Source organism: Myxine glutinosa, chromosome 4, assembly GCF_964187855.1.
Source record: "Myxine glutinosa chromosome 4, kmMyxGlut1.1, whole genome shotgun sequence".
Taxonomy (NCBI): Eukaryota; Metazoa; Chordata; class Myxini; order Myxiniformes; family Myxinidae; genus Myxine; species Myxine glutinosa.
In genome coordinates, this window is record NC_136264.1 from 216,531,207 (window position 1) to 216,554,707 (window position 23,501).

General features: G+C 46.0%; 1 protein-coding gene across 4 annotated transcripts in view; it reads left to right on the forward strand.

Annotated features, from left to right (window-relative positions):
* Positions 1-358: 358 nt before the first annotated feature.
* LOC137425713 (arfaptin-2) overlaps positions 359-23,501 on the forward strand; it is an 86,382-nt gene continuing 63,239 nt past the window's right edge. For all 4 annotated transcript variants that reach the window (XM_068114424.2, XM_068114423.2, XM_078777012.1 and 1 more), the window contains exon 1: positions 359-477. The gene's annotated coding sequence lies outside the window, so the exon portion shown is untranslated. The remainder of the gene's footprint in view (positions 478-23,501) is intronic.

The window sequence follows — 23,501 nt, forward strand, 5'->3', positions numbered from 1 at the left end:
TGATGATAGTGTCCCTTCAAGTGAAGTGGCGAATGTGCTTCTCTGAAATCGTCCATTAGGTTATTACTATCCGCGGGTTCTCCATCGGTGATTATGCTGCTGAAAGCAAACGCCAATTCACTATAATATGATTGCTTCGATTTCGTTCTGACGTTCATTTTTATTCCCCAACTCATGATTATGTTGGACTTGATGCGAGGAACACTGAAGGGATATTTTGTTCTCAAGATAAAATAAACTCTCCTTGGAAAATAATCTTGGAAACGCCATAAACAGGCGAATAATATGAACAGTGCAACAGCGCAGTGGAATTAGACAGAAAGTTTTAAAAGAGGAAGAAGAACGTGCCGCCTAAATGAGAAATTGACGTCACGTGGTGCGGGGTCAAGGTTCCCGGATGCTGTGAGCGTCAGTCAGACAAGTCGGGTCGTCGTGGCTCCTTTACTTCCGGCCTTGTGGCGCCGCACGGTCAACGTGGTGAGTTCGACGTGCGTGTCCGCTGTGCTTGACGATGGCGTCGTTTGTGGGACGAATGGTTGTGTCGAGGCTCAAGGAAACGGGCCTGGCGGGTTTTCTATCGGTACCGGTCGCCTCGAATGGATCGCACACCGAAGCCTTCGGGACGACGCTCGCTTGGCCTTGTCGAGGCCTCTGGGCGACGTGTCATTGTTTAGTCCCGATGGAAGTTCGACATTATGAATGAATTTGGGCAAAAAACCGCTGAAAAGTCTCGAAACGTCACCTCGCTTGACTTTGGCTGCGTTTTACTGGTACTGGTACTGGTACTGGTAGTGGTACAGGCCGCGAAATAAAACAAGAATAAAAGTGGTTGTAGTTGTGGGAACATAGATACACATAGCTGTTTGTAACTGGAGGCACCAACAACTTGTACTTGTACTTGTAGGGAAAGACCCAGGAGTGGAGTGGAGTGGAGTGGAGTTGTGGTGATGGTGATGGTGTTGATTATGATGATTGTGGTGGTGATGGTGGTGGTGCTGATGATGATTGTGGTGCTGATGATGATTGTGGTGCTGATGATGATTGTGGTGCTGATGATGATTGTGGTGCTGATGATGATTGTGGTGCTGATGATGATTGTGGTGCTGATGATGATTGTGGTGCTGATGATGATTGTGGTGCTGATGATGATTGTGGTGCTGATGATTGTGGTGCTGATGATGATTGTGGTGCTGATGATTGTGGTGGTGCTGATTGTGGTGCTGATGAGTGTGGTGCTGATGATTGTGGTGCTGATGATTGTGGTGGTGCTGATTGTGGGGGTGTTGATGGTGGTGCTGATTGTGGTGGTGCTGATTGTGGTGGTGCTGATTGTGGTGGTGCTGATTGTGGTGGTGCTGATTGTGGTGCTGATGATTGTGGTGCTGATGATTGTCGTGCTGCTGATTGTGGTGCTGCTGATTGTGGTGCTGTTGATTGTGGTGCTGATGATGATTGTGGTGCTGATGATGATTGTGGTGCTGATGATTGTGGTGCTGGTGATTGTGGTGCTGATGATGATTGTGGTGCTGATGATGATTGTGGTGCTGATGATGATTGTGGTGCTGATGATTGTGGTGCTGATGATTGTGGTGCTGATTGTGGTGCTGATGATGATTGTGGTGCTGATGGTGATGATTGTGATGATGATTGTGGTGGTGATGATGGTGCTGATGATGATTGTGGTGATGGTGATGGTGCTGATGATGATGGTGCTGATGGTGATGATGGTGATGATGGTGATGATGGTGCTGATGGTGATAGTAGTGGTGGTACTGTGGATGGTGGTGGTGGTGTCTTCAGTTTTGATTCATTGTGCCTTTTGGACATCTTTAGGTAGATGGTGAATATATCTTGTACTGGTTGCAGTTTGATGAAGGATCCCCATCCACACTGCCCCATCCGCACCACCCCATCCACACCGCCCCATCCGCACCACCCCATCCACGCAGCCCCATCCACACCGCCCCATCCACGCAGCCCCATCCACGCCGCCCCATCCACGTCACCCCATCCACGCCACCCCATCCACGCCACCCCATCCGCACCACCCCATCCGCGCAGCCCCATCCGCACCGCCCCATCCGCACCACCCCATCCGCGCCACCCCATCCACGCAGCCCCATCCGCACCGCCCCATCCGCACCACCCCATCCGCGCCACCCCATCCGCGCCACCCCATCCACGCCACCCCATCCGCGCCACCCCATCCGCAACGACCCCTACACCACCATCCACACTGCCCATCACACTGCCTCCCCATTTCATCATCCAGACATGTTGATTGTTTAATTGCTGGAATGAAAGATTGAAGTCGGCCATCTTTAAGGATATTCCTGCCCCCTCTTCTTCCTGACCATATTGTACACCGCTCCTTTGTACACCATCTCCAGGCGCTGCATGACATCCTTGATTTCCGACACCAAAGGGGGCTCTGCAATGACTCGCTGAAAGGGAATACTGTACTCAGTTTCCACTCCGGTTTCTTATTTTCTTTTTTGTCCGGGCGATATCTCAGCCATCCTCTGAGCCAGTAAGCTGAAATTTGGGCACAATAGTGAGCAAGTCCTTTGACATAAACGGTATTTTGGTTTTTTGATTAATCAATTAATTGATGAGTTATTTAATTATTATCGATTACTTAAGTACTTTTGTACACCGCTCCTTTCCTATGCCATCTCCAGACGCTGCATGACGTCATTGCCGGGCAACGAAGGGGGCTCGGCAATGACGCACGCTGAAAGGGAGTACTCAGTTTTCACTCTGGTTGTTTGTTTGTTGTACACCGCACCTTTCCTTTGCCATCTCCAGGCGTTGCATGACGTCCTTGCCGGGGGCACCGAAGGGGGCTCTGCAATGACTCGTTGAAAGGGAATACTCAGTTTCCACGACGGTTTCTTATTTTCTTTTTTGTTCGGGCGATATCTCAGCCATCCTCTGAGCTAGGAAGCTGAAATTTCGGCACAATAGTGAGCAACTGCTTTGACATAAACGGTATTTTTTGTTTTTTGATTAATCAATTAATTGAGGAGTTATTTAATTATTAGCGATTAATTATGTACTTATTTAATTAATCAAATTTCCTTTCTCTTCTGACCATTAACTCAGGCACCTTTTGAGTTAGGAAGCTGATATTTGGACATGCCAATGACCAGGTGATTTGGCTGCAAAGGCTATTTTTGATTTATTAATTAATCAATTAATCGATTAATTTTTTAATTATTTGATTAATGACAAAAAATTGTATTTTTTTAAAGTTACAGATTCTGATGAAATGGTGGTGGTCTATTTGTTCTCTGACCGAATTGATTAATAATTTAATTTTTTTATGATTATTATTTATTTATTTTCATTATTAATCATTTATTTATCTTCTTTCTCATTTGGGCAATATCTCAGGCACATTTGGAGCTCGGAAGCTAATATTTGGACATGACAGTGACCAAGTGATGTGGCTATGAAGGATATTTTTGATTTATTGATTCGTCATTTAATCGATCAATTATCTATTGATTAATCAATTAATTATTTAAAATTTTTATTAATGACTTATTTAATTAAATGTCCAAAAGATAAATCTTCGGATGAAGCACTATTGGTTTAGTTATGCTATTAGCCAATTGATGAAGAAAATATTTTATGATAATCTTTTATTGATTTTAATTATGCAATTAATCAATCAATTAGTGTAAACCTCTCCGTTCCAATGCAACCTCCATGAGCCGCACTGTACAACAGGCATTTTAAGGCCATTTTCCCTGCTAGAGGGGGGTTATCCTTGCGGTCCCCGTGACAATCTTCTCCATTTTGCCCTATTTTCTGCATCTCCCCTTGTTAACCCCCTTGCCCGCATTTTTTCTTCCACCATCTTTAGCCAAGTCTTTCTCGGTCTTCCCCGTCCTCTACTTCCTTCTACATTCATTTCCATCACTCTTCTCAACCATTCACTTTCATCCTTCCTCAACACATGACCAAACCATCTCAACCTGTTTCTCTTCACAGCATCCATCGCAGAATCTATTCCCATCATCTTTCGCAATTCATCATTTGTCTTCCTCTATCTCAATGATACTCCGCACATCCACCGAACCATTCGCATTTCCACCCTTTCCAGTCTTCGTTGCTCCTCTACGTTCATTACCCATGTCTCGCTCCCATAAATCATAACACTTCTCACACATGCAGCATACACCTTTCCCTTCAGCTTCAACGTGCCTCGTCAGCACGCCACTCAGTTCCCGAAACTTCTTCCATGCACATCTCACTCCAGCAACCGTTGCCGAGTCTGATCCACCTTCTCCATTCAGCATGTCTCCGAGGTAGCAAAATGTTTTCACACCTTCCAGCTTCACACTGTCTCCAAGATCTAACTCAACATTTTCTCCATCTGCAGCTCCCTCTGTGCACACCTTACACTTGAATGTAGCTGCCACACTGGTTAATGACCCTCTCAGACCACTACATTTTTGATGAACCTACTCAGCGCACATTGTACATTGAATGGAGTTCTCTCCAACACCCTTCCTGCACACAGCACACGGAAGGGTGTCGGACTGAACTACATTCAATGTAAACTGTAGGATATCAAAAACTGTAGGATATTTAATTATTTGGCATGGGGGCGGTGTACTTTGAATGTATCAGTACTTGTTTGCTTGTTTGATGTACACCACACCTTTCCTATGCCATCTCCAGGCGCTGCATAACGTCATTGCCGAGCACCGAAGGGGGCTCGGCAATGACGCACGCTGAAAGGGAGTACTCGGTTTTCATTCTGGTTGTTTTCTTGTTTGTCCGGGCGATATCTCAGCCATCCTTTGAGCTAGGAAGCTGAAATTTCGGCACAATAGTGAGCAAGTACTTTGTCAAAAAACGGATTTTTGGTTTTTTGATTAATCAATTAATTGATGAGTTATTTAATTATTAGCTATTAATTAAGTACTGATACATTTCCTTTCTCTTCTGGCCATTATCTAAGGCCTCAGTCACACTGAATCATACGATTTCTGGATCGTGCGATTGATGGCAATCTGGCCGAGGTACGACCAATTGTCAATGTTTGCTAAGCTCTCCATTTGCGATCGAAAACAGCGATTGGTCTTCGGGGTCATCGTACGATTGGTGGTACGCGTGGTTGTGCGATCACCAGCAATTGGAGAAGATCGAATCGCAAGATCAATCGTAGGTAATCGTGCGAATAGTGGTGGCGATCAGCGACCAATCATACGGTCAATCGTGGCGACTTGCGACCGCTCGGACAATCAATCGTGGCGACCTGCGAACGCTCGCAGGATCGATCGCAGACAGTCGCACTACCGATCGTGAGGTTCAACGACAGGTAGCACCACCAATCGTCAGGTCGCAGGACCAGTAGCACGACCAATCGTGCGACTACTTGACCCGCGATCATGCACGACTGGTGGTGCATCCATGCGCGACTGGTGGTACGACCATGTAAGACCTGTCTGCGACCTCTTCCAATTTGGAATCGCAGGTCAGAAGTTTTGAACATGACCATCGACCTTGCTGCAACTGATTTTGCTCTGGCGATCACCCACGACCTCTGCGACCAGTCGCGCGCTCTTTCTACGATTTGCCCGTGATTCACAAAATTTTCGGTCGCAGCAAGGTCGTAACCTGGTCGCAGGCCCGGTGTGACTGGGCCTTAAGGCACCTTTTGAGTTAGGAAGCTCATATTTGGACATGCCAATGACCAAGTGATTTGGCTGCAAGGCTATTTTTAATTTATTGATTAATCAATTGATCAATTAATCGATTAATTATTTAATTATTCGATTAATGACAAAAAAATGTTTTTTAAAAAGTTACAGATTCTGATGAAATGGTGGTGGTTTATGTGTTATATTTGTGAATTGATTAATTATTTAATTTTTGATTTTTATTTATTTATCTTCATTATTATTTATTTATTTATTTTCTTTCTCCTCTGGCCAATATCTCAAGCACCTTTTGAGCTCGGAAGCTGATATTTGGACATGACAATGACCAAGTGATTTGGCTGTAAAGGGTATTTTTCATTTATTGATTAATTAATTGATGGATTAATTATTTAATTGTTCGATGAATGGCTTAATTAATTTTTTTTAAGTTACAGATTCGGATGAAATGGTGGTGGTTTATGTGTTCTATTAGCCAATTGATTCATTATTTAATTTTTAATGATTATTATTTATTTATTTTCCTCATTAATCATTTATTTATTTTCTTTCTCATCTGGCCAATATCTCAGACACCTTTTGAGCTCGGAAGCTGATATTTGGACATGACGATGACCAAGTGATTTGTCTGTAAAGGGTATTCTTGATTTATTGATTAATCAACAAATCGATTAATTATTTATTGATTAATAAATTAATTATTTTATTTTTTTATTAATGACTTATTTAATTAAATTTCTAAAAGTTACATCTTCGGATGAAGCACTCGTGATTTAGTTATGCTATTAGCCAATTGATTCAGAAAATATTTTATGACAATCTTTTATTGATTATAATTATGCAATTAATCAATCAAATATTGTGCACCCCTCCCTCCAAATAAGTCCTGGTGTTGGCTTAGCGGTTAGGGTGCCGGCTTGGGATCCGAGGATCCTGGGTTCAAATCCTGGTCGATCGCTGAATTAACGCCAAGGGGGTTTACTCAGCCTGTCATCCTTCCGAGGTCGGCAAATTGAGTACCAGCTTGCTGGGATGAATGATCACGGTGTGTACCTCGATTTAGAATACACACACTGTATCCCTGCGCCTTCCGGTTTCGGAGGAATTCGGAGACCTCCGGTTCCTCGGGCGAGTGAGGCGTGCTTCGATCTCTCCACAGCATCGAAGTTTGAGTGTTTTCCCATTTTGTCTTTGTCAAATTTCCACTGGTTATTTTGCTGTGCACGTGTTATTGTGTGTTTCTAGTTGGTGTTGGTTTGTGGTTCGTGCAAACTTGTGTGTAATTAATCGTTTTCTGGGTCGTACCTCGTGCGCGGCCTGGTGACTTGGGGCTTCCCTCCCCCCGTCGGTGTTTTGTCGGTTTGGGTTATTTCCTTTGCTGTATTGCTTGTTTCTTTTATTTTGTTTTCTCCCCCTCACCTCACCTCCCTAGACAAATAATTCTATATTGATTCTTTCTCTCCCGGACACGTGTTTGTTCGCTCTCCTCCTCGTCTCGGCTTGTGCCCCGCCCCCTGTATCTCGTTTTTCTTCCGCCTCTGCTCCTTCTTTCTCAAATCCACGTTCTCACTTGGAGACTTTTCCCGGATTGTTTTTCATGGTTTTCATGGTTCTGTTTGGATATTGTTGGAATATGTTTAAACCGCAGCCGTGATGCTGACGCCGCCCCCCCCCCCCCCCCCCAGAATTTCCATGTTTTAAACGTTTCCCAGTGTGTATCCTGGTCAGAATAGGTACACCATATCCCTGCGTGTCGTAAGAGACGACTAAGAGGGTTGGCGTCAGGAAGGGCATCCGGCCATAAAAACATTGCCTCAAAAAGAGAACCATGACAATTACAACTACATATGGGCAGGGTGCAGCCCGAAATGGAGATCGGTTTCTGAGGTTTGGGACATGGAATGTAGGGACAATGACAGGGAGATCAGGAGAAGTGGTGGAAGTATTGGTCAGAAGAAGAGTGGACATATGTTGTGTGCAGGAGACGAGATGGAAGGGAAGTGGTGTGAGAATGGTGAAGGGTAGGCAGGGACAGAAATACAAGTTTGTGTGGCAAGGGTGCCCGGAGGGCGTGAATGGTGTTGGTGTCCTGTTTTCTGAGGAGTTTGTAGACAGTGTGGTGAGTGTGACTAGAGTGAGTGATAGGTTGATGATGGTGAAAATGATGATTGGAAAGCTCTTGGTGAACGTCATCTCGGGATATGCTCCGCAGGTTGGTCGAAGCGATGAAGAGAAGGACAAGTTCTGGTGTGCGACAGAGAAGCTGATGGAAAACGTGAAAGATGAGGAAGTTGTTGTGGTGGGAGGAGACCTGAATGGACATGTGGGAAGGAGTATGGATGGTTTTGAGGGAGTTCATGGGGGTTACGGATATAGTGTGAGAAATGGAGAAGGTGAAAGGATTTTGGAGTTTGCTGATGGAGCTGATTTGTTGATTTGTAATACTCGGTTCCAGAAAGAGGATAATAACCTTGTTACATACACGTCAGGTGGGTCGACGAGAACCGTTGACTACCTGATGGTGCGTAGGCGAGATAGGGGGCACCTCCGGGACACAAAGGTGATCCCGGGGGAGGAGGCTGTTTCACAGCACCACTTGGTTGTCTGCGACATAAGGGTGAAAGGTGCGAGGAGAGCTCGGCGGGTGAAGTACCAACCGAGAATGAAGGTGTGGAGGTTGAAAGAGGTGACAGTAAAGGAGGCATTAAAAGAGAGGCTGAGTAGGGTCGAGGATGATGTGGTTGAGCTTGAAAGTGGTTGGATGTCAATGAAAGCTAGTCTGTTGGGAGCCGTTGGTGAGGTATGTGGATGGAAAAGGTGGAGGCACTCGGATGTGGAGGCACTCGGAAACATGGTGGTGGGATGTTGAAGTTGGAAAGAGGATTGACGAGAAGAGGAAGAAGTTCAAGGAGTGGCAGAAGGCAAAGGGTACGGGAGCAGAAACAGCAGAGCATGAAAGTTATAAGGCAGCCAGGAAGGCTGCAAAGAAAGAGGTAGCAAAGGCGCAGGAGGCATGTAGGAAAATGTTCGGAGACCGCTTGGATTCGGAAGAGGGTCAGAAAGCAGTATTCAGGATTGCAAAGCACATAGCGAAAGAGAGGTGTGATGTGATGGGGGTGAGTTGCTTGAAGGATGAAGTGGGACAAATCGTTGTCGACCCAGATGGAATTAAAGGAAGATGGAAAAGACATATGGAAATGCTGTTGAATACAGAGAATTAATGGGATGGCAACATAGAGAGTAACCCAGTTTTAGGACCGGCAGAGAAGATAACTGAGAAGGAAGTTGAGGAAGCGATAAAAGCAATGAAGGGTAGAAAAGCGGGAGGGCCGACGGGAGTTGTGGGAGATATGTTGAAGGCAGCAGGAAGTTGGGGTGTGAAGAGAATGACAGAGATCTGTAATCTGGTGGTGAAAGAAGGCCGCATTCCAGTGGATTGGGAACTGAGTTACTCGTCCCTCTATACAAGGGGAAAGGTGACCCTCAGGAGTGTGGCTCGTACCGAGCGATAAAGTTATTGGAGCATGGAATGAAGGTATTGGAAAGGGTGTTGGAGAGGAGGATAAGGAAGAAAGTGAAGATCGACGAAATGCAGTTTGGATTTATGCCAGGAAGAGGAACGACAGATGCGCTTTTCATTGTGAGGCAGTTGCAGGAGAAGTACATGGAGAAGAGGAAGAAGTTGTTTTTTGGGTTTGTTGATCTGGAGAAAGCATTCGATAGGGTTCCACGCAAAGTATTGACATGGGCATTGAGGAAGTTAGGAGTGGAGGAATGGTTGATCAGAGTAGTGATGGCAATGTACAAAAGAGCGCGCACAGCTGTAAGGACGAAGGATGGGAACAGTGGTGAGTTTGAGGTGAAGGTGGGAGTGCATCAGGGGTCGGTACTAAGTCCACTACTATTTGTAGCTGTGATGGAGGTGCTGGCTCAGAACGTAAAGGAGGGTTTACCGTGGGAGTTGTTGTATGCAGATGATCTGGTGTTGATTGCAGAAAGTATGGATGGACTGAAGGAAAAGATGAACAAGTGGAAGGAATGTTTGGAGACAAAAGGTGTGAAAGTGAATATCGGAAAGACGAAGGTGATAGCAGGTGGTAAAGCATGTGGTGAGGTGGAAAGAACTGGGAAGTGGCCGTGTGCTGTGTGCAGGAAGGGTGTCGGAGTGAACTCCATTCAATGTACAATGTGCGCTGAGTGGGTTCATCAAAAATGTAGTAGTCTGAGAGGGTCATTTACCAGTGTGGCAGCTACATTCAAATGTAAGGTGTGCACAGAGGGAGCTGCAGATGGAGGAAATGTTGAGTTGGATCTTGGAGATGGCGTGAAGCTGGAAGGTGTGAAAACATTTTGCTACCTCGGAGACATGCTGAATGGAGAAGGTGGATCAGACTCAGCAATGGTTGCTCGAGTGAGATGTGCATGGAAGAAGTTTCGGGAACTGAGTGGCGTGCTGATGAGGAGGAGAGTGTCGCTGAAGCTGAAGGGAAAGGTGTATGCTGCATGTGTGAGAAGTGTTATGATTTATGGGAGCGAGACATGGGTAATGAACGTAGAGCAGCAACGAAGGCTGGAAAGGGTGGAAATGCGAATGGTTCGACGGATGTGCGGAGTTTCGTTGAGAGAGAGGAAGACAAATGATGAATTGCGAAAGATGATGGGCATATTGCCTGTGATTGATGCTGTGAAGAGGAACAGGTTGAGATGGTTTGGTCATGTGTTGAGGAAGGATGAAAGTGACTGGTTGAGAAGAGTGATGGAAGTTAATGTAGAAGGAAGTAGAGGACGGGGAAGACCGAGAAAGACTTGGCTAAAGATAGTGGAAGAAGAAATGCGGGCAAGGGGGTTAACAAGGAGAGATGCAGAAAATAGGGCAAAATGGAGAAGATTGTCATGGGGACCGCAAGGCTAACCCCCGCTCTAGCAGGGAAAATGGCCTTTAAAATGCATGTTGTTGTTGTTGTACACTGTGTCCCTGCGCATCGTAAGAGCGTGACCAAGGGTTGGCGTCAGGAAGGGCATCCGGCCCTAAAAACATTGCCTCAAACAGGGAACCATGATTGTCATGGGACCCGCATGGCTAACCCCTGCTCTAGCGGGGAAAATGGCCTTAAAACGATCATTCATTCATTCATTCCTCCCTCCAAATACAGTCTCTATGAGCTGCACGGCGGTATTGCCGGGTGCCAGAGGCTCCCCGGCAATGCTGCGCTGGAGGATATTTAATTATTTGGCATGGGGGCGGTGTACTTTGAATGTATCTGTACTTGTTTTTCCTGCTTTCTTGCTTTCTTTCTTTCTTTCTTTCTTTCTTTCTTTGTTTCTTGTTTGTCCGGGCGTTATCTCAGCCATCCTTTGAGCTGGGAAGCTGAAATTTTGGCACAATAGTGAGCAAGTACTTTGTCAAAAACATTATTTTTTGTTTTTTTGATGAATCAATTAATTGATGAGTTATTGAATTATTCGCGATTAATTAAGTACTTAAACATTTCCTTTCTCTTCTGGCCATTATCTCAGGCACCTTTTGAGTTAGGATGCTGATATTTGGACATGACAATGACCCTGGTGTTGGGCTAGCGGCTAGGGTGCCGGCTTAGGATCCCAGGATCCTGGGTTCGAATCCCGGTCGATCGCTGAATTAACGCCAGGGGGGTTGACTCAGCCTGTCATCCTTCCGAGGTCGGCTAATTGAGTACCAGTTCACTGGTAATTCCCTGTTTGTCGTTAAAGGCGGCAAAAAGGGTTGGCGTCAGGAAGGGCATCCGGCCGTAAAACATTGCTTCAAAAAGGGGACCAAAAAACAACAACCATGGTTCCCGAAAAAGGCCAACCCCCGCTTTGCGGGGAAAAATGGCCTCTAAATGTGGTTTTTATAATGATCAAGTGATTTGGCTGTAAAGGATATTTCTGATTCATTGATTAATCAATTAATTGATTAGTTATTTAATTAGTAACAATTAATTAAGTGCTTATACATTTCCTTTCTTTTCTGGCCATTATCTCAGGCACCTTTTGAGTTAGGAAGCTGATATTTGGACATGCTAATGACCAAGTGATTTGGCTGTAAAGGCTATTTGTGATTTGTTGATTAATCAATTAATTGATTATTTAATTATTCGATTAATGACTAAAAAATTTTTTTTTGTTACAATTCGAATGAAATGATGGTGGTTTATGTGTTCGATGAGGCAATTGATGACTTATTTAATTTTTTGCGATTATTATTTATTTATTTTCATTATTAATCATTTATTTATTTTCTTTCTCATCTGGCCAATATCTCAGGCACCTTTTGAGTGAGGAAGCTGATATTTGGACATGACAATGAGCAAGTGATTTGTCTGTAAAGGGTATTTTTGATTTATTGATTAATCAATTAATCGATTAATTATTTATTGATTAATACATTAGTTATTTAATTTTTTTATTAATGACATTTAATTAAATTTCTAAAAGATACATCTTCGGATGGAGCACGAGCGGTTTCGTTATGCTATAAGCCAATTGATTAAGAAAATATTTTATGACAATCTTTTGTTGATTTTAATTATGCAATTTATCAAATATTGTGCACCTCTCACCTTGGTGGTGGGATGATGAAGTTGGAAAGAGGATTGACGAGAAGAGGAAGAAGTTCAAGGAGTGGCAGAAGGCGAAGGTTACGGGAGCAGAAAAAGCAGAGCATGAAAGTTATAAGGCAGCAAAGAAGGCTACAAAGAAGGAGGTAGCAAAGGCGCAGGAGGCATGCAGGAAAATGTTCGGAGAACGCTTGGATTCGGAAGAGGGTCAGAGAGCGGTATTCAGGATTGCAAAGCAGATAGCGAAAGAGAGGTGTGATGTGATGGGGGTGAGTTGCTTGAAGGATGAAGTGGGACAAATCGTTGTGGACCCAGATGGAATTAAAGGAAGATGGAAAAGATATATGGAAATGCTGTTGAATACAGAGAATGAATGGGATGGCAACATAGAGAGGAACCCAGTTTTAGGACCGGCAGAGAAGATAACTGAGAAGGAAGTTGAGGAAGCGATAAAAGCAATGAAGAGTAGAAAAGCGGGAGGGCCCACGGGAGTTGTGGGAGATATGTTGAAGGCAGCAGGAAGTTGGGGTGTGAAGAGAATGGCAGAGATCTGTAATCTGGTGGTGAAAGAAGGCCGCATTCCAGTGGATTTGGAACTGAGTACCCTCGTCCCTTTATACAAGGGGAAAGGTGACCCTCTGGAATGTGGCTCGTACCGAGCGATAAAGTTATTGGAGCATGGAATGAAGGTATTGGAAAGGGTGGTGGAGAGGAGGATAAGGAAGAAGGTGAAGATCGACGAAATGCAGTTTGGATTTATGCCAGGAAGAGGAACGACAGATGCGCCCTTTATTGTGAGGCAGTTGCAGGAGAAGTACATGGAGAAGAGGAAGAAGTTGTTTCTTGGGTTTGTTGATCTGGAGAAAGCATTCGATAGGGTTCCACGCGAACCGGTTCTTTCCCGTCTTGCGGGCGAGGTTTTGTTTATTCGCAGCTCTCCACGCTCTCCATCGAAATCGAAGTTAAGTAATTGTTCCCATTTGTATTTTCGTTATAACTGTATTTATTTTATGGTGTTGTACGTATAGTGTGTCCCGAGGAAGATTTTCAGTGCAAATCTTTGATACCTGTATAGAAAATCGTGTTAATTCGTGTCATGTCTTTTGAGGCCTTGTACAGTGTCCAACCTTGAGGCTTTGTTTTTCTCTCAGCGGTCCATCGTTTGTGCTCCAATAACTTTCGTTCTCTGTTTTCCCAGTCTTTTCACCCCATAGCCTACTTCCTTGTTTAAAATTTCAACCAAAAAAAAAACATTTCCTTCTCTGTTCTTATTTGTTGTTCTCATTCGTTTATTCATTCTTATTCGTTCGTTCGGTCTTCGACCACGTGTTTCTCCCCCATTTCCCCAGATAGTTTTCACTGTTAAACTTTATAATGTTTACACTTTCCCCTCAAGTTCTGTATTCCGTCGTATATTATAACACCTTTTTCTTCTTCTTCTTTAAAAGGCTGCTTTCGACTTGCTCACCAAATCTATTCATCGCAAAAAAAAATTCCATCTCTTACAGTGCCTCTTTTCTACATTCCCTAAACTCTCCTGCACTCAATCCTCCCTCCAGCGTCCTCAAACGTATTTTTGACTCGAAGGTCACAATAAACTAATTTTACAATAAATGTTCGTTTCCCATTAATCGTACACTTTCTAAAATCCAATCTCGCCCCTCCCCTCCAAATCTTCCCCATAACCCCTCCCCTCCAAATCTTCCCCATCACCGCTCCCCGCCAAATCTTCCCCATCACCCATCCCTTTCAAATCTTCCTCCTTGCCCCTCCCCTCCAAATCCTCCCCATCACCCATCCCTTTCAAATCTCCCCCCTTGCCCCTTCCCTCCTAAACTCCCCCCACACCCCTCCCCTCCAAGACTCCCTCTCACCCTTCCCCTCCTAGACTCCCCCCTCACCCCTCCCCTCCAAATCTCCCCCATATCCCATCCCTTTCAAATCCCTCCCCTTGTCCCTTCCCTCATAAACTCCCCCCTCGCCCTCCCCTTCAAATCTCCCCACCCTCATTTCTTCTCAATTTCCCCCCTCTCACTCCCCCTCCTCAAAGCGTCCTCCCCGCTTCTTCCCCCTTCCAACTCTCACCTCCATCTCCCCCAACCTTCTGCCTCGCTCTTCCCCCTCCTCAAATAACACCTCATTGTGCCTCACCCAATCACCATCAAACCTTTTGTCCGCCCCATCCTTCCCTTTCTCCGAGCTATTCTGAAATCTCTGACACACCTTCAACAGCTCTCCCTACCTCTTCCACATCTTCCACATCTTACCCTACCCCCCCCCCCCCACCCCCCTGTTCTCTATCCGATGCTCCCCCTTCCTCTTCATTAACGGTATGGACCTCAAACATCCGGGTCCTTCGTTCAAACTTAACTGATCTCTCCATACAGGTTGCTTCTGACAAACCAGACGTGATCTGCTTAACAGAAACTTTCCTCCTTCATGATGTCTCTGATTCCTTAGTATCTCTCCCGGGTTACTCCCTCCTCCGGTATGATAGACCTGAGCCTCGTCCTGGAGGTGGGGTTGCTATCTTTATCAAAAACTCTCTTCCTCACTTGCCCTGCACTGCACTCTCTCCACCTCACCGCAGGAATACCTCTGGCTACGGCTTCCCCTTCGCTCCCACCTCTTGTTCATATGTGTGTTGTACCGTCCATCAAACAGTGATGACTCCATCTACATCTCGCTGTCTGATAATATGGACCAACTTCTATCTACTCATCCCAACTCTCTCTTCCTCATATGTAGTGATTTCAATTGTCACCATGCCAGTTGGCTGGGTGTGGGTACCTCTCTCACCAGCCATGGCTCCTCAGCAAAGGACTTCTGCGACTCACTGGGACTGACACAATCTGTCAATTTCCCGACCCGGATCTCAGTCAACGGAGCATCTTCTCTTCTGGACTTGGTTATGACTAACTTCCCTGAAAATGTCTGCTGCTCTTCTTCTGCTCCAATCGGCTCATCTGATCATGTGCTTGTTAAAGTGGACATCTCTCTGACCATTCTCAGGGAGCCTGCTCAGCGTCGACCAGTCTGGCATTTCACTCAGGCCAACTGGCACGGTCTTCAAGCAGCCATCAATCATCTGGACTGGTCTCCCATCTCTACCACCTCTGACATCAACTCATCCTGGGAATTCTTCCAAAGTAAATTGTTCTCTCTCATGCACAGATTTATCCCATCTCGTCTTCAGTTGTCATACCCTTCCTCCCGTCCATGGTACACGGAATCTTGTGGTGAGGCTGTTGCCCAGAAACGACTTGCCTTCGTCTCCTGGAAAGCAAATCCAACGGAAGGAAATCTCATTTCCTTTCACAAAGCCCGAAACAAGTGTGTATCCACCCTCAGGAGAGCCAGGAAACAACATCTCTCCGTTCTCAAGACCGAACTCTCTTATCTGTCTCCCTCTTCCAAATCCTGGTGGTGTCTGGTCAAATCTGTTTCTGGTGTTTGTTCCCCCTCCATCCCCTCCCTTACCTCAAACGGCTACACAGCTGACTCCGCACGTGAAAAAGCTGAATACCTCAACCTTGTGTTTGCCTCCAAATCTTGTGTCCCAAACCCATCCCTCTCTGTACCCACCGTACCCAGTCGTACCCAGCTGCTCCTGGACTCCGTGTCCTTTCCTCCTGACAAGGTGGAAAAGTTTCTGTCAACCCTCGACTGATTCTGCAACTGGACCTGACGGCATCAGCCCACGGGTCCTAAAATCCTGTTCTTCTGCTCTTTCACTCCCTCTCTGTTCTCTTCACCCTCTCTTTTGCTCAAGGTCAACTGCCATCTGCTTGGAAATCAGCCAACATCACCGCTTTGCACAAAAAAGGTGCAAAAACAGATCCTAGCAACTACAGACCAATCAGCCTTCTCCCAATTATCAGCAAAGTCATGGAATCCATCATTGCTTTCGGATATGAAATCTTTCCTCTTCTCCAATGGCTTGATCTCTGATCATCAATTTGGTTTCAGACCAGGTCACTCTACTCTGGACATGCTGCTTCTGCTGTCTCAACAATGGATGGAGGTCCTCAATGCCAAACAGGAAATCAGAGCTGTCTCCCTCGACACATCACGTGCCTTCGATACGGTCTGGCACCCCGCTCTGCTCACCAAACGCTGCTCCTTTGGTATCCATGGAAATCTCCACGCATGGCTGGCGGACTTCCTCTCTAGTCGTAGTCAATGTGTGGCCCTGAATGGGTTTCTATCATCTCCTCTTCCTGTTCAGGCTGGAGTTCCACAAGGCAGTGTTCTGGGCCCTGTGCTTTTTCTGGTCTTCATCAATGATCTCTCTGACTCCCTTGAAAATCCTCTCTATCTCTTTGCTGATGACTCCACTCTCTGCCGCTTTATTCCTCATCCCTCAGATCCGCAGTCTGCAGCCTCCTCACTCTCTGCAGACCTGGACAAAATCACAGACTGGGCAAACAAGTGGAACATGTCTTTCAATCCTGACAAATCTCACACTCTTACGATGTCTCTACGAAAAGACCGACTGGACAACCCTCCCATCGACTTTCTGAATCATCCTCTCCAAGAAGTTCTGTCACTCAATCTCTTGGGTCACTATCTGCCATGACCTTTCCTGGGAAAACCACATTTCAAATCTGTCCTCCAAAGCCAATCGCCGACTGGGCATCCTCCGTCGTGTGAAGTCCGTCCTTGGCACACCTGAGCTCCTCACCACATACAAGGCTTTCATCTGCAGCTCAATGGAATACTGTTCTTCCCTCTGGGCTGGTGCTCCTGCCTCACACCTAGCTCGTCTTCACGCTGTTGAAACCAAAGCTTTCAGAATCATTGGAATCTCCCGCGATGAAGCTGATGCTGAGGGCCTTTCACTCACTCATCGCAGGCATGTAGGTGGTCTTTCTATCTTCTGCCGATTCCCCTCCGGCCTAGCTCCCCCTGCTCTGTCATAGATTAGACGGCTTTCTGAGAAATGTGAATGTTGGGTGCATTTTTGGGTAAAAGTTTGGAACCTCACTTTTTAACATAATTAGGGTATGCAGAATTGGATTAACCCGGTTCCCAAGCCGAATTTTGAGTTTTTGACTTTATAATTAGCATAAACAAAATGGCCACCCAATTGCCATTTTTGGACAATTTATTTGAACAAGCATTTATGTATCATGTATATATGCATGCAGCTCTTTTTCTTTAACTTTGCAACTTTTCCCCCAAATGTTCCTGGAAGGTTATACATGTTCTTTTTTCATAAATCCATCTTGTCTATATTATGGTTGGCGACATATTGAAAGAGACATTCAAACTGATATTGAATTTGGACACTATAAAATGGGAAATGGTTTTAATAAGACAACATTTCATTCAACCATTTATTCTAAAATGAAGTATACTTGGCCATGAAGCACAAACATTCAGGAATGTCACATATGTTGTTTTGCCAAACTACATCAAATTCATATAAGGGGTCTGATCATCACTCTGTTGCTGACAGGCACACATTGATGTGCACCTCAACTCTGAATAGCGACATTTGCAGCATCGAGTCTTGCATTGCTTCTGGCATGCACAACAAATCATCTCGAGGCAACTTTCTGGGATTGGACTCGGTGACATCAGAATAGGCTCTAGTCCTGAATCGCCACGTTTCCATCCCATTTCCACAGGTGCAGGAAGGTCAGTTATGGCACAATGAGCATTTCTCCATACCATGGCTTCATCGTGTATACGCATCAAATGGAAATGAAGAGCATCACTTGTCGGTGACATTGCTTCTGGCATGCACAACAAATCATCTCGAGGCAACTTTCTGGGATTGGACTCTGTGACATCAGAATAGGCTCTAGTCCTGAATCACCACGTTTCCATCCCATTTCCACAGGTGCAGGAAGGTCAGGTATGGCACAATGAGCATTTCTCCATACCCTGGCTTCATAGTGTACTCACATCAAATGGAAATGAAGAGCATCACTTGTCGGTGACATTGCTTCTGGATTACCAGTCTTGGAGAACAACATATGTCGTGCTGCATCAACAGAGGTTGTTCTGTGCACATTATATATTCTGCAGACGAACGCTTCTGCAGATTTGATTGTCTCCTCTGTGAGTTCACCAATGCCCAAGTTCTTCAGCAGTTTATTCCAAACTTAAAAAAAACAAACTCAAAATTTGGCTTGGGAACTGCATTAATCGAATTCAGCATACCCTAATTATGTTAAAAAGTGAGGTTAGAAAACTTTTACCCAAAAATGCACCTCGAAGCTTATACATGGCCTTTTTCCATAAATCCGTCTAGTCTATAAGTGATCTGGCTCCCAAATATTCCTGTAGGACACACAAGATCTGCCTGCAACCCTCTTATGGTTAAACTGCCAAAATCAAGACTCTCTGCTCACCTTCACTCCTTCATTCCTCTTTTCTCCCGCCTCTGGAACAAACTCCCTCACTCTCTTCAATCCCACTCCACCCTCCAGGTCTTTTAAACAGCTGTTCACCACCATCTCTTATCTTCCCCCATCCAGAACCTTGATCTTTTCTACCCCTGTTAATTCACCCCAAATCCACCAAATCCAATCCCCAACTTATTTCCTGAAATTCCGAGAAGTGTTCATTATGCTTTATAATGTGTACCCCTCCAACCTCCCCCAGCTCTCTCCCTTCCACAGATATACCGATGTCCCTGTTCTCTTCTGTTGTTGTGCTTGTGTGCTTCCCTCTCTGCCCCTCTTGTCTTCCGCTCCCTTCATTGTATGTTTTATGTATTTTTTTTTCTTTTCTTTTTTTTGTATACTGAATCGAGGCTCGTGAAAGAGCTAGCATTTAGCTTGGTGTTGGGCTAGCGGCTAGGGTGCCAGCTTAGGATCCTAGGATCCTGGGTTCGAATCCCGGTCGATTGCTGAATTAACGCCAGGGGGGTTGACTCAGCCTGTCATCCTTCTGAGGTCGGCAAATTGAGTACCAGTTCACTGGTAATTCCCTGTTTGTCGTAAAAAGGCGACAAAAAGGGTTGGCGGCAGGAAGGGCATCCGGCCGTAAAACATTGCTTCAAAAAGGGGACCAAAAAAACAACAACAACAACCACGGTCCCCGAAAAAGGCCAACCCCCGCTTGCGGGGAAAAATGGCCTCTAAAGGTGTGTTTTTTTTTTTTGGTGTGTACCCCTCCATCCTACCCCAGCTCTCTCCCTTCCACAGATCTACCGATGTCCCTGTTCTCTTCTGTTGTTGTGCTTGTGTGCTTCCCTCTCTGCCCCCCTTGTCTTCCCCTCCCTTCATTGTATGTTTTATGTATTTTTTTTCTTTTCTTTTTTTTGTATACTGAATCGAGGCTCGTGAAAGAGCTAACATTTATTTCACAAACAAATCAACCAGACAAACAAAATATATAAAAAGAGGGAGCGGAAGACAAGATGGGGAGAGGAGGGGAAGCACACAAACGCAACATTTGAGAGCAGGGACATGTGTGGGAGGGAGAGGGCTTGGGGGGAGGAGGCGTGGGAAAGGGGGGGGGGGGGAGAAGTATAAAACACAAGGACTTCCAGGACAGAAGTTGGTATTTCAAAAAAGTGGATTTGGGGTGAAATCAGCGGGGGTAGAAAAGATCAAGGTTTTGGATGGGGGAAGATAAGAGATGGTAGTGAACAGCTGTTTTAAAGACCTGGAGGATGGAGTGGGATTGAAGAGAGTGAGGGAGTTTGTTCCAGAGGCGGGAGAAAAGAGGAATGAAGGAGTGAAGGTGAGCAGAGAGTCTTGATTTTGGCAGTTTAACCATAAGAGGGTTGCAGGCAGATCTTGTGCGACCTGTAGGAATATTTGGGGGACAGAGCCCAGATAGAGCTGGGGGGGCAAGGCCATAGTGGAGTCGGTAGAAGACTGAAAGACCACCAACCTGCCTGCGGTGAGCGACTGAAAGGCCCTTGAAGTTAGCTTCATCGCGGGCGATTCCAATGATTCTGAACGCTTTGGTTTCAACAGCGTGACGACGAGCTAGGTGTGAGGCAGGAGCACCAGCCCAGAGGGGAGAGCAGTATTCCATTGAGCTGCGGATGAAAGCCTTTTATGTGGTGAGGAGCTCAGGTGTGCCAAGGAAGGACTTCGCACGACGGAGGATGCCCAGTCGGCGACTGGCTTTGGAGGCCAGATTTGAAATGTTGTTTTCCCAGGAAAGATCATGGCAGATAGTGACCCAAAAGCTTGAGTGACAGAACTTCTTGGAGAGGATTATTCAGAAAGTGGATGGGAGGGTTGTCCAGTCGGTCTTTTCGGAGAGACATCGTAAGAGTGTGAGATTTGTCAGGATTGAAAGACATGTTCCACTTGTTTGCCCAGTCTGTGATTTTGTCCAGGTCTGCAGGAGTGAGGAGTGAGGAGTATCTGTGCATGTTTTCATGTTCAATGTGTTAGCTCTTACATGAGCCTCGATTCTGTATACAAAATGGTATGATATGATAGACCTGAGCCTCGTCCTGGAGGTGGGGTTGCTATCTTTATCAAAAACTCTGTTCCTCACTCGCCCTGCACTGCACTCTCTCCACCTCACCCCCAGGAATACCTCTGGCTATGGCTTCCCCTTCGCTCCCACCTCTTGTTCATATGTGTGTTGTACCGTCCACCAAACAGTGATGACTCCATCTACATCTCGCTGTCTGATAATATGGACCAACTTCTATCTACTCATGCCAACTCTCTCTTCCTCATATGTGGTGATTTCAATTGTCACCATGCCAGTTGGCTGGGTGTGGGTACCCCTCTCACCAGCCATGGCTCCTCAGCAAAGGACTTCTGCGACTCACTGGGACTGACACAATCTGTCACTTTCCCGACCCGGATCTCAGTCAACGGAGCATCTTCTCTTCTGGACTTGGTTATGACTAACTTCCCTGAAAATGACTGCTGCTCTTCTGCTCCAATCGGATCATCTGATCATGTCCTTGTTAAAGTGGACATCTCTCTGACCATTCCCAGGGAGCCTGCTCAGCGTCGACGTGTCTGGCATTTCACTCAGGCCAACTGGCACGGTCTTCAAGCAGCCATCAATCATCTGGACTGGTCTCCCATCTCTACCACCTTTGACATCAACTCATCCTGGGAATTCTTCCAAAGTAAATTGCTCTCTCTCATGCACAGATTTATCCCATCTCGTCTTCAGTTGTCATACCCTTCCTCCCATCCAAGGTACACGGAATCTTGTGGTGAGGCTGTTGGCCAGAAACAACTTGCCTTCATCTCCTGGAAAGCAAATCCAACGGAAGGAAATCTCATTTCCTTTCACAAAGCCCGAAACAAGTGTGTGTCCACCCTCAGGAGAGCCAGGAAACAATATCTCTCCGTTCTCAAGACCGAACTCTTATCTGTCTCCCTCTTCCAAATCCTGGTGGCGTCTGGTCAAATCTGTTTCTGGTGTTTGTTCCCCCTCCACCCCCTCCCTTACCTCAAACGGCTACACAGCTGACTCCACACGTGAAAAAGCTGAATGCCTCAACTCTGTGTTTGCCTCTAAATCTTGTGTCCCAAACCCATCCCTCTCTGTACCCACCATACCCAGTCGTACCCAGCTGCTCCTGGACTCCGTGTCCTTTCCTCCTGACAAGGTGGAAAAGTTTCTGTCAACTCTCGACTGATTCTGCAACTGGACCTGACCGCATCAGCCCACGGGTCCTAAAATCCTGTTCTTCCGCTCTTTCACTCCCTCTCTCTGTTCTCTTCGCCCTCTCTTTTGCTCAAGGTCAACTGCCATCTGCTTGGAAATCAGCCAACATCACCGCTTTGCACAAAAAAGGTGCAAAAACAGATCCCAGCAACTACAGACCAATCAGCCTTCTCCCAATTATCAGCAAAGTCATGGAATCCATCATTGCTTCAGATATGAAATCTTTCCTCTTCTCCAATGGCTTGATCTCTGATCATCAATTTTGTTTCAGACCAGGTCACTCTACTCTGGACATGCTGCTTCTGCTGTCTCAACAATGGAGGGAGGTCCTCAATGCCAAACAGGAAGTTAGAGCTGTCTCCCTCGACATATCATGTGCCTTCGATACGGTCTGGCACCCCGCTCTGCTCACCAAACTCTCCTCCTTTGGTATCCATGGAAATCTCCACGCATGGCTGGCGGACTTCCTCTCTAGTCTTCGTCAACGTGTGGCCCTGAATGGGTTTCTCTCATCTCCTCTTCCTGTTCAGGCTGGAGTTCCCCAAGGCAGTGTTCTGGGCCCTGTGCTTTTTCTGGTCTTCATCAATGATCTCTCTGACTCTCTTGAAAATCCTCTCTATCTCTTTGCCGAAGACTCCACTCTCTGCCGCTCCATTCCTCATCCCTCAGATCGGTAGTCTGCAGCCTCCTCACTCTCTGCAGACCTGGACAAAATCACAGACTGGGCAAACAAGTGGAACATGTCTTTCAATCCTGACAAATCTCACACTCTTACGATGTCTCTCCGAAAAGACCGACTGGACAACCCTCCCATCTACTTTCTGAATAATCCTCTCCAAGAAGTTGTGTCACTCAAGCTTTTGGGTCTCACTATCTTCCATGATCTTTCCTGGGAAAACCACATTTCCAAGCTGGCCTCCAAAGCCAGTCGCTGACTGGGCATCCTCCGTCGTGCGAAGTCCTTCCTTGGCACACCTGAGCTCCTCACCACATACAAGGCTTTCATCCGCAGCTCAATGGAGTACTGCTCTCCCCTCTGGGCTGGTGCTCCTGCCTCACACCTAGCTCGTCTTCACGCTGCTGAAACCAAAGCGTTCAGAATCATTGGAATCTCCCACGATGACGCTATCTCCGAGGGCCTTTCACTTAATCACCGCAGGCAGGTTGGTGGTCTTTCCGTCTTTTACCGACTCCTCTCCGGCCTTGCTCCCCCAGCTCTCTCTGGGCTCTGTCCCCCAAATATTCCTGCAGGTCGCACAATATCTGCCTGCAACCCTCTTATGGTTAAACTGCCAAAATCAAGACTCTCTGCTCACCTTCACTCCTTCATTCCTCTTTTCTCCCGCCTCTGGAACAAACTCCCTCACTCTCTTCAATCCCACTCCTCCCTCCAGGTCTTTAAAACGGCTGTTCACCACCATCTCTTATCTTCCCAATCCAAAACCTTGATCTTTTCTACCCCCGCTAATTTCACCCCAAATCCACTTTTTTGAGGTGACTTTTGACTTCTTTCCTGGAAGTCCTTGGTGTGCTTGCGTTTTATACCTATCCTGCCTCCCCCCAGGTCCTCTCCCTCCAAAAACATCTCCCGATGTCCCTGCTCTCAAATGTTGTGTTTGTCTGCCGCCTCCCC